The sequence below is a fragment of the Sinohyriopsis cumingii genome, chromosome 10 (genome assembly GCF_028554795.1).
Source record: "Sinohyriopsis cumingii isolate HCF-2022 chromosome 10, ASM2855479v2, whole genome shotgun sequence".
NCBI classification, from domain to species: Eukaryota; Metazoa; Mollusca; class Bivalvia; order Unionida; family Unionidae; genus Sinohyriopsis; species Sinohyriopsis cumingii.
The window spans coordinates 115,584,069-115,594,926 of NC_142970.1; positions in this window are offsets into that span (position 1 = coordinate 115,584,069).

The following is a 10,858-nucleotide window of genomic DNA, read 5'->3' on the forward strand; positions in this document are numbered from 1 at the left end:
GAGAATTCTTTCGTCCCTAAAAGTAAAAGCGAATATTACCAGGTTAAATTTGTAGCTTTTCATGAGGTTGATGGCATTGTGGATTATAGGCTTGTGTCTGATAGTTCCGTACCATCCTTCATCGGTAATAAAATCTGATTTTTTTGGCTCCGGTAGTTCTGGAGGAGCTTCTTCGTGCCAACCTGGAATAATAAAATCTGGTTTTTCTGGTTTTACCAGAGGTGCGATTTCGGGCCAACCTAGAACTGTCCTGATCGATGATTGGTAAATATCGACGATATATGGCAATTTTACCTCGATTATCGATGACAACGTTGGTTCGTGCGCAGATATTTTTATTCCTGGCTTATCATCGCCGGTTATATTCGATATTCTACCAGTAAGTTCCTTATCGATTTGCTCAATTTCGTAACTGCCTGTTGGTATGCCAACGACGATCCAATCGGGAGTTCCATCGGGACGGTTTTTATTGGCAAAAACAAGCGAATTATTCGACGATAATCTACCGAATGATTTCGATCTAATATTGGGCCAGCTGTTATAGACGCGTAACTGTGACAGCTCAATTTCTTTAACGCTAATTGGTATTGGAAAATCGATACTAAATTCTGGCCTGGTTGAGCTTGCCGATATCAGCGTTGTTATCGGCGGCGTTGTGTTTGTCACGATTTGAGTTAGTTCCGACATTATTGATATTCATTCGTTCAATCTCAGAGTAGATATTTACCATCATGGAAAATTCAAGATCGGATATAACACCGTCGTTGAGACTTTCAGAAAGCAGCGATGATAATTTCGAATACGCCTCGTTGACCTGGGATAGTTTACTCGTGTACAGGAATAATTTTTCACTCGTGCATGAGGATATTTGTTTTTGCGATAATATTAAGAACACCCGCGATTGTCGTTGTCGATGATATTATTATCGTTGCTACGATCGGCGCGATTGTTGTTACCGCGGATAAGATTATTCCCGCGCCGGCGATTACTGCGCTTACCGCGTATACGGCAACATCGATGGTAACTAATCTACGCTGATATTTTTTTATTTTTATCTGATACTCGTCGAGGAGTTTTTTTAACGAATCCTGCCACGAACGCGCCTGATTGTATCGATAATCCGATGCGGTCATTTATTAGTTAATTTATCTAACCAATTGTGTGTGTTCCGGATAAATATTCGAAAATTGCAAAATAACTGGTTGGTTCTGTCGTGGTTCTATCTGGTGGTTCTAGCGTAAATGTTTCCGTGTCATTTGCAAGTATCAAAATATTTAAAAATTCGTCGTAGATATTATAATATTTGGTTATTATCTTGAATCTTATCACGGAGATAAAATATATTCGATATATGCCAGTAATTGGCGTGGTAAAACTAAATGTGTTATTCTCGGGTGTCCATGTACCTTTGTGTGTTTTTATAACACAAATGGTACATGACAATTAAGATTTTTTGTTTCTACCTCGGATGGTATATTAATACGCGCTAATTTTTCAAGATTCGCTGACGATATTTTTGTGTTAATATCGTTAATTTTTGTAGTTGCGTCAAGAAGTTTCGCGTTTAAATCTCGAATTTCTCCCTCGTGCGATGATATATCTATCTTTTGACGCGCCAAATCACGTATCGTGGAAATTTCCTCGTTAATTTTAATAATATCCTCATCGATTTTTCTTGTTTTTTCGTCAAGGTAATGGTGCGATGTTTTATCGTTTTTCTGACTCATTACGGTTTTTATTTCGGTAATATCGGCGAAAATGTTAGTAATATCCTTGCTAATTTTTCCTACCTTTTCGCTAAGATCATCGTGCGATTCTTGATCAGCTTTTTTCTTTGCTAGCTCGTGTGCGGCGGATGAATTATCGCCGGATGTTTTTATATCCTCGTCAATTTTTTTGCTAAATTTAGCTAAGGCATCGTCGAGTTTTTTAAGATCGTTATTTAGCCTGTTAAATCTCTTTGTCACTCTGTCCTGAATGTCGTCGTGTGATGTTTTATCGGCCTTCAGAAGCAACGTTGCTGATAACTCGTTGTCTTTTTTTTCCACATCCGCGATATCAGCCTTCAAGGGTAACTTCGCTACAAAATCGGAGATATCAGCGATGGATTTTGATACCGATTCTGATAGGCGAGTAAATTGATCAATACGATCGTTATATTCGTCCCGCCTGATTATATCGGTTATTTTGATATTACTTGTTTGTAATCTTCCTTCTTTATTCTGAAAAATGGCAACTTCGCCAGGATCTATCTCTGACAGCGACAGAACATTATTAATATCATCCCTGGTGGCGAATTTTCATAGATCGACGTCGGCTACTTCCTTCTTCCTGTAGAGGAATCTTCCGTAAATATCAACCATGATACTTATTTACGGCATATTCAAATACGATTCTATGATACGGACCGGATGATTTTGAAATTGCATCAAGGACGTTAATTGATTCAGGACCGCATATTGGTGGATCCATTAGTGTCTGCGTCGGAAGTGTCGAGTACCAAATTGGAATATTTAACTTTGACACGTAATTGATGAATTCTTTTGGTGGCGCTAGTCCGTATGAGTCAAAGTAAACAAGTTCGCGAGGATTAATCGCGTAGGCGACCCAATGTGTGCCAGGTCCAGTATTTGAATCGAGATTTATTATTCCTGTCTCGGTGGAATTTGGCTTTTCTGGTAGTTGATCCCGCATAAATACCCTCTGAAAAATTTTATTTTTTTATTCTTGGCTTCGCTGAATAAATCTAAATTCGAATAGGGCGTGCTAATCTTAGGCCGGATCCGTACGGAGGGCGTCTTAGATAAAGGCCGCTTCCCTTTTTTTACCGTATCGCCCTCCTATTTTTTCTAGTAGTTTTTTACCTGCGTATCCAGCCGCGCTTGATGCTAGACCGGTTGCTATCGATGGAGCAATTGCGGCTAATAATCCGGGAATAGCAGCTAGTAGAGGGAAAAATCCACCTGATTTGACCATGTCTCTGATGGCACCTATACTAAGATTCACATGAACGCCGGAATTCGCTGATTTGGCTTTGGTAAAACGTCCATGTTGATTTTTAGTTAGCGATAGTTTGTTAGGCCCGCCCTGAATTTGATCATTTTTCAGGGTTAATTTCACACCGCATCGCTTTGCTATCGCTGACTGGAGCTTTTTCATCTGACCCGAGGTCAGAGTTACGCTGACGTGTTCGTATGGCATATTAATATCGTTTTAATCTAAATTTAGAAATCTTAAAAATCTTCGATTTTCAATCTTCGATGTTACATTTTTTCGACAGGCGCATCGATGACTCTCATTCTGCCACTGATGCCTTCCAGGATCATCGTTCTATCGCTGAGAATCACCGCGATTGCTTTATATAAATTACCTCCCGTGTTAATTCTGGCTTTGAAATGGATATCAACGACGGATTGTTTTACCAAATCAAGATGCTCCAGGGAAAAGTAATAGATAGGATAAAGTTTATTAAAATCCAGCTGTGATATTTGTAATCCGGTATCGATATTTTGATCGCGACCCATAAAACTTAGTAAGCGATGATACGCGCGAGCCGTAGAATGATTTTCAAAATTAATTGATATTTCCTCGGATGGTTCTTGTTGGCCATTTACTCTCAGTGATACATTTGTTGCTTGAATGCTATCAAATATCATGTGACTGTATAATTGATGATATCTTTCGGTACGCAAAAAAGCGATAAAGATATGCCTAGGTGCAGAAGTACCCTGCTGCGATGCAATGCGCCAGGTAAAATCACCATTAATATCGGTATTTGTGGAATCTGTTGTTGTTGTCAGCCATGACATAACAGATTTACCACCCTGGTTCATGAACGATAATAATTTTTCTTCCTCGATTATTGATGGAGTTATCGCTGGCATCCACAAGGTAAATTTAGCTAATCTTACTATACCGTTATTATTCGCGGCATCATTGGGACCTATTACGCCAGTAGCGTAATCGACAGCACCTTCTCGCCAGATAGCATCGTCACTATTTCCCTTTCTGACAAACGTAACGGTATGTTTTGCTCCGTAGATAATTTTCCTGAAATGTCTGCAAAATCCGAATATATGGGATAGCGGAATAGCACAAGAGAATCTTCTGCGATCTGGTGTTAGCATAGACTTTCGCGTGGCAAATCCGAGATTATAATCAGGATAAGGTTTAATGATCATATCTTCGATACCAGCGGGAACAGCAGGATTGGCGCGATCGTTGGGTTGTCTAATATTGAACGGCCTACTTTCGGGACGATTAGAATTATCTTTGGCAAACATCATGCTAGGGCCAGCTGATCTAGTAAAATCATCCGAGCATCTAGCTAGACCTATAATCGTCGTTGCTAAATCAACATCATTGGTAATCGATTCAATTTCTCTTCCGTCGATCATGTAAGTGGCGTTTTTGAATAATGCCATAATGCCGTTGTTAACAAATCCGACTCTAAAATCTGCTGCATAAGCGGTATTATCCGCCTTAACAACTTCCCCGACAACTTCGATATATGCCTCAGATGGAAGAAAATATCTTGTCGTATCGTGAACTTGAATTTCCAAGCGATTAGGTGTATTTGGTTCAACTGCGTCGTACGAGAAATACTGAAAATCACGCACGGATGTGTCCTTACCTACAGGTTCGTCCATGTCAAATACCTCATTTGACACTTGTGCGAACATTTATTATTAAAATTATCATCTAAAACGAAGACCGCTACCCGATATGAAACTTGTATTTGCAACTTCCTTTGCTAGATCATTTATTTTTTTATTTGCTGCGTCATTTATAACTTTACTGACATCGGTAGGCATTTCGCTGGTGCTAGGTAATTTGACAGGCTGATTTTTTTTACGCATTAAATTTGATATTTTGCTTTTGACAACATCGAAACCTTTACTGGCCAAATTACCAACACCGGAGATAACAGTCTCGCCAATTTTTCCTATTGCTTTTGACGCCATTTGCTTAGCTGTGGGTCCAATTTTAGGTACCACTCTTGTGACGAAACTTTTGACGATGTCGCCGAATCCATTGCCGTGGATGTATTTATATACGGGCAATCGAGAGTTAGCCACGCGGACCTGTCTAGGTCTGCGTTGATGTTTATGAACTATCATGTTATCTAAATGTGATTGTTTTAATCGATGAGTTCATCGACGAGCTCTTTATAAATGTAGGAATTGATAACACCGCCGCGGAATAATCGCTGGCAAATATCGGAGGCTTCGTTGATTATTTCAGAAGAGTTATTTCCGGCTCGTTTTCCTCCGATTAATATTTCAAGGCGAGATACGTCGTTGACAACGCTGTCAGGACAAATGGTATATCCGCTTCCTGTTTTTGGTTCTGGTGATTTTCCAATTAGTTTTTTAAATTCATCGACCTCCTCTAGAAATTTTAAATATCCGTGATCGTACAAATTCATCGGCCTCCTTAAACTACCAAAATAAATTACCGCCGGCCATGTTCCTGGTCCGATTGAATCAACGAAATTTTCTCGCAAGAATGTCCTTCTATTCACTGGAGTATAACTCGAAGCAACTTCCAATCTTGTAAAATTATCTTTGAGCTCATTGAAATGGTCTTTTCTCAAATAATTATCAGCAGATATACTACTAGGATCAGATAATCTTCTTGAAAGAGCTGCAATTTCTTCCTCAGTTAATTCTCGATCTTTCTCGTCCACAGGTGTTTTAGGTAATGCTCCTTCCCTTGGTCTTCTTTTCCGCGGTTGAATTTCTTCTTCCTGTGGTTGAACTTTTTCCGGCAATGATCCTAAATCTTTTCGTTCCATTATTTTTGTTAATCTCTCCATTGTTGTCTGAGGTTGAGCTTTTTCCTCCGGTATTGTTCCTAATTCTTGCGGTCGAATTCTTATTATTTCTGATATCGGTCTTGGGTCGCCCTTATTTTTTTTCTGTCTTATCATTTCTCCTCTTGTCCGAGGTTGACTTCTTTCCTCTGGTATTGGTTCCTGGTCGCTCTTATCTTTTTTCGATTTTTTCAATTTTTTTGATTTTTTTTGATTTTTTCCGAGGTTGACTTCTTTCCTTTGGTCTGGCTCCTAATTCCTGTGGTTGAAATTCTTCTTCCAATTCCTGTGGTTGAAATTCTTCTTCCAATTCCTGTGGTTGAATTTCTTCTTCAAACTCCTGTGGTTGAATTTCTTCTTTTAATTTTGCTTTTCCTCTCTGTGGGGATTCAGGTATTTCTGGTAATTCCGCTGCTCGTTGCTCATTATAATTTCTTCTTCCCTTCGCGGCTACCAAAAATCTCCTAAAAAGCGGATCCGTTTCTTTTGCCTGTGATTGTCCTGAGTAGGCTCTATATAACATTCTATACAATTTTTTTTAACCCTTCTTTTGATAGATATTTTTTTTTACTATTAAAATAATCTTCCGCCTTCTCACCAAATTTATCTATTACATAAAGTGTCGAGAGCGGCTGTGATATTGTTGCCCATCCCTCCTCGGTAAAATTGCTGCGTGTATTCTCGAAAAGAGGCCTCCTCCCTACTCCAGTTTATTTTTTACTTACTTTAAAACCAATTGCTCTTGCTGGTTGTGCTTGACCGTGTTGTTGTGCTAGTATTGCTAGTCGTGCCGGTAATACTCGTGAATGTTCCTCAATTCCTCTCAACACAGGAAGAATTCCACGTTTTCTGATATCAGGATCGTCATCGTCACCAAAAAAGACTCTTTCGGTTACTTCCGTGACTGGCTTTAATAATTTTGACGATAATTCGGTAAATCCCTGTTCTGCGTCTTCGTGCTCACGCACTTTTTTCTTGAATAATTCTTTTGCTGGGATAAGTTTCTTTAATGCCGCTAATTGTTCTCGCGCTATTCTAGCAGAATGCGGCTCTCCAACTGTACTAGTTATCGGACTCATATTATTTTTAATTATGTTATTTTTATGTGACGTAAAATGGACCAAAGCAGCCGGACCATGCAACAAAAAATAATAACCAAAATAATATTCCCGCATAATTTATTTTCCTGTCTTGGATGCTATATTCATTGACACACCCGGCGTGACCACCTGATGCACTAAGTCTGGAATGCGCGAAAATTAGTTCTCGTAGAAGGCTTTATTTTTGAATTCCGAGGCTTCTACGGACAAAGTTCTCGTAGGAGCGTTTATTTTGCTTGGAAAAAATGGTCTGTTAAACTTCCCTGCTGCTGTATGTGTGTGTGTGTGTGTGTGTGTGTGTGTGTGTGTGTGTGTGTGTGTGTGTGTGTGTGTGTGTGTGTGTGTGCCTGTGCCTGTGAGTTCGTGCGTGCATGCGTGCGTGCGTGCGTGTGTGTATGTATGTATGTATGTATGTGTGTGTGTGTCTGTGCGTGCGTGCGTGCGTGCGTGCATGCATGCATGTATGCATGTATGTATGTATGTATGTATGTGTGTGTGTGTATGTATGTATGTATGTATGTATGAATGTATGTAAGCCACCTTTGCAATGCAAAATGCAGAAGCATCGTTTTGTCCAATGTAAATTAGGATTCTTACTGTTTTATTGGTGGTTTGTGTTGGGTCAGTATATATAGTATATTCGTTACGTCTTTTGTTAGTGATGTGTACCTCAAGATTCGCATTACTTAAACACTTGTTTGGCGCAAGAAATATTGTTTTTGATCAATAATACTCACATATTTTGTGTTCAATACATGTCTTATGTTACGTGTTTAGTCTCTACTAAACATTAACAAAAGAAAGATCCAAAACAAAAAGCTTTGAAAAGTTAACATGTAATTATTTTTTCCCTGGGGAAGCAATGTAAAAATGAAAAAATTTCAGCAACTTACGGTTTTTAGAATCAAATACAAAAATAATCAAAGAATAAAAATCCACGAATTAAATTTTAGAAGTTCTAGTAATAACATGTTCTAATGAATTCACGTTCGAGTCCGGACGAAAAATCCAAAATGAAAGGCGATGACGTATACTGTAGTCAGTATAGCACTGATGTGTTTACAATTCTTTGTGAACCGAAAAAAAATAATATTCCGGTGTTTGAATTCCGAAAAAATTGTTAAAAAATGTCTTTGTCCAAGATTTCTGTATGAGCACTCAAATATTTCCAGGAGAATGAATTAATCATTTGCAATCCGAATAATTTGAATAAAAATTAAAATGTAACTCCAAACTGGTCACAAATAAACTCTTTTTCCAGTGTCCAAGGTAAAAGCCCAACTTGAAAAATATCTCTCTAAACATCATTATTAAATCTAACTACTGCACACTTTTTGAAAACCCAGAAACGAGAAATAGAAGCTGTTTACAAACTAAGGTCACACACTCCCAGTATGACTTTGATAAAAACCAATCATTTTGCTCCGAGAATACAATAAAAATACAAAGTTGTTTATTTATCCCAGTGATTTCTGAATTAATTTATGGAACTAAGTTAAAAATAGAAACAATTTTTCTATTATTAGGTGTTTATGAAAAGAGTCAAGTCAAACTTAATTTTGTGGAAAATTTCAAATTCCTGGTAAACTAATTTACATTACTTTGACATGTAGTCAAATTAAAAATATTTTAAAACTTACGAACAGTTAAGTTAAATCAAATATAAATTAAATCAAATATATGTAACACTTTGCCATTGCAAATTTTCCGCTTTTTATTTTTTAAAACGATGGAAATATTTGTCTACTTCTTTTTCTCTAAAAGGGGGCACTAACCTAATGTTCTTTGTAACATCAAAACTTGAATTTGTATGTGAAGTGGGAACATGCATTTCACTTATCAGCTTTATTTATTTTATTCTAAATTTATATTCCCTCTCTCCCTTCTCTTGTTGCATTTGCATTTGCATCTGTTTTCTATATTTTTCTTCCTTATCTAATTGCATTTGTTTCTTATCTTTCTGTAACTGCATTTTATTGTTTTGTAACTGCATTCGTTTGTTTTTTTTATAACTGCATTTGTTTTTCTCTCCCCCCTTCTTCCTTATCTAATTGCTTTAGTTTTCTTTTTCTTAAGAACATATTATTTTTCCTCTTTCTGTAATAACATTTGTTTTTCTTCCTTCTGTAAAAACATTTGCTTTTTCTCTTTCTCCAATTGCAACTGAATTTGTTTTATTCTTTATCTGAAGTTTCAGCTTCCTTAACTCTATGTCCATCTTGGATTTTAATTTTAACTCCTTTTCTTTTATGTCAGAGTCTGATACAGACTTACTGATCGAAACCAAAGCACTTTTATCCAAAACATTCCTCTCCACCAAATACTGGACCAAAATATTTTTTTATTTCTTGCTTCCTTAAGTAAACCTATGTCTCAGAAATGTCATATTTTCTGGCAAGTTGAATCATCTTTTTCTAAAAGGTCTAATTGTTCCCGGGTAGGATTTGATAGAAATATCTCCACTTGTGATGAGATTTAATAAGGCTTGCTAATGTTACTAAAGAGTTCAAAAATGTGAAATAATACTAGGGCTTTAATAAATTTCAAAACCTAGGGAAATTTTAAATTTCAAAAACCAAAGTGTTCTAAAAACTTTTAGCCAAATTTTATATACCCCAAGGACAAGGCCCAAGTTTTCTTGTTACATGTTTCGGTTCTTACAGAACGTAACAAGACAAAAGGGAAGACTACAAGCATTGTAAATTTTAACAGATAATTTATTTTCCTAGAAAAACAAGGTAAACATGAGAAAACGAACAAACAGTTTTAGTACTCAAATCCAAAAATAATCCAGGAATAAAAAAATATAAGCCCTAGTAATAAAAAGTCCTAAATAAAACTGAGTTCAAAGCCCGATAAAATCCAAAAATGGAAGGCCATGACGTATGCTGTGGTCAGTGTCGTACTGACGTGTCAACATTTCTTTGTGAATCACAGACAATAATATTTCAGATTGAATTTTGTATAAACTTTGATAACTGTCTTTGTCCAACAATTAATTTAGAGCAGAAGTATTTCCAAGGGAAAATAATCCTCTGGAAAAACCAGAGTTTGTAATAATTTATATATGTTATTTGATGCGTAGGTTAGATATAGCCTTACTTCTACTTTATGAATCTTATTCTGAGAAAGAATAAAGAGTAATTTTGAAAAGGTTGTTTGCTAGAAACCATCACTGGTTCTGAATGAAGGTTAAGAACTAGGTCAGCATTAGATATAAAGATTCTATTATTAGTTGTTTGCTTTGCAAATAAAAAACAAAACAGAACTGCACTTTCTTCCAGTAAATAAAGTTATATTACAATAGCATGTAATGGAATACAAAAATTAAAACTAACAAACAATTAAATTAAATCAAATTTACATAAGAGCATGATTGTGTCATAAACCTAAGTTTAATCACGCACAATCATAGTCAATTAGAAATCTCACTTATGTCCCGTATAACCGGAGCAAGACCTTGTGATCTTCTCCGCCATCTGTATTTACCAGGATTCTTAAAATCCAGAGCTTCTTGACATTTGTCTCTTAGATATTAAATATGTGCAAAGAACGCCAGTGTACTTTCGAAAACAAGCCCTAAATGATTGGTCTTCTTTACAGCAGAAATATGGAGGAACCCTGGAAAACCCTGGGAATTGAAACCAACACAAGAGAAGCTACTGGCAGGCTTTCACGTACCCACATTAGCCGAGCCTGAGACTCGAACCCAGGCGGAACAACATAAATAAGAGAACCGCGGAGGTAGAGCTTTGAAAGGTTATGAGTTCGTTTTAATAGGCTGGTCTGCATGCAAGCAGTGTTTGATTAAAACAATTAAAAAAAAGTTTCTTCTGCAAATTTCCTAATAATGTAGCGGACGTGCAACAGTATCATCACTGTTTGATCAATAGATGATGTGGTCATATAATGAGCATTCGTTTCCAGTATTAAGGCATTTCAT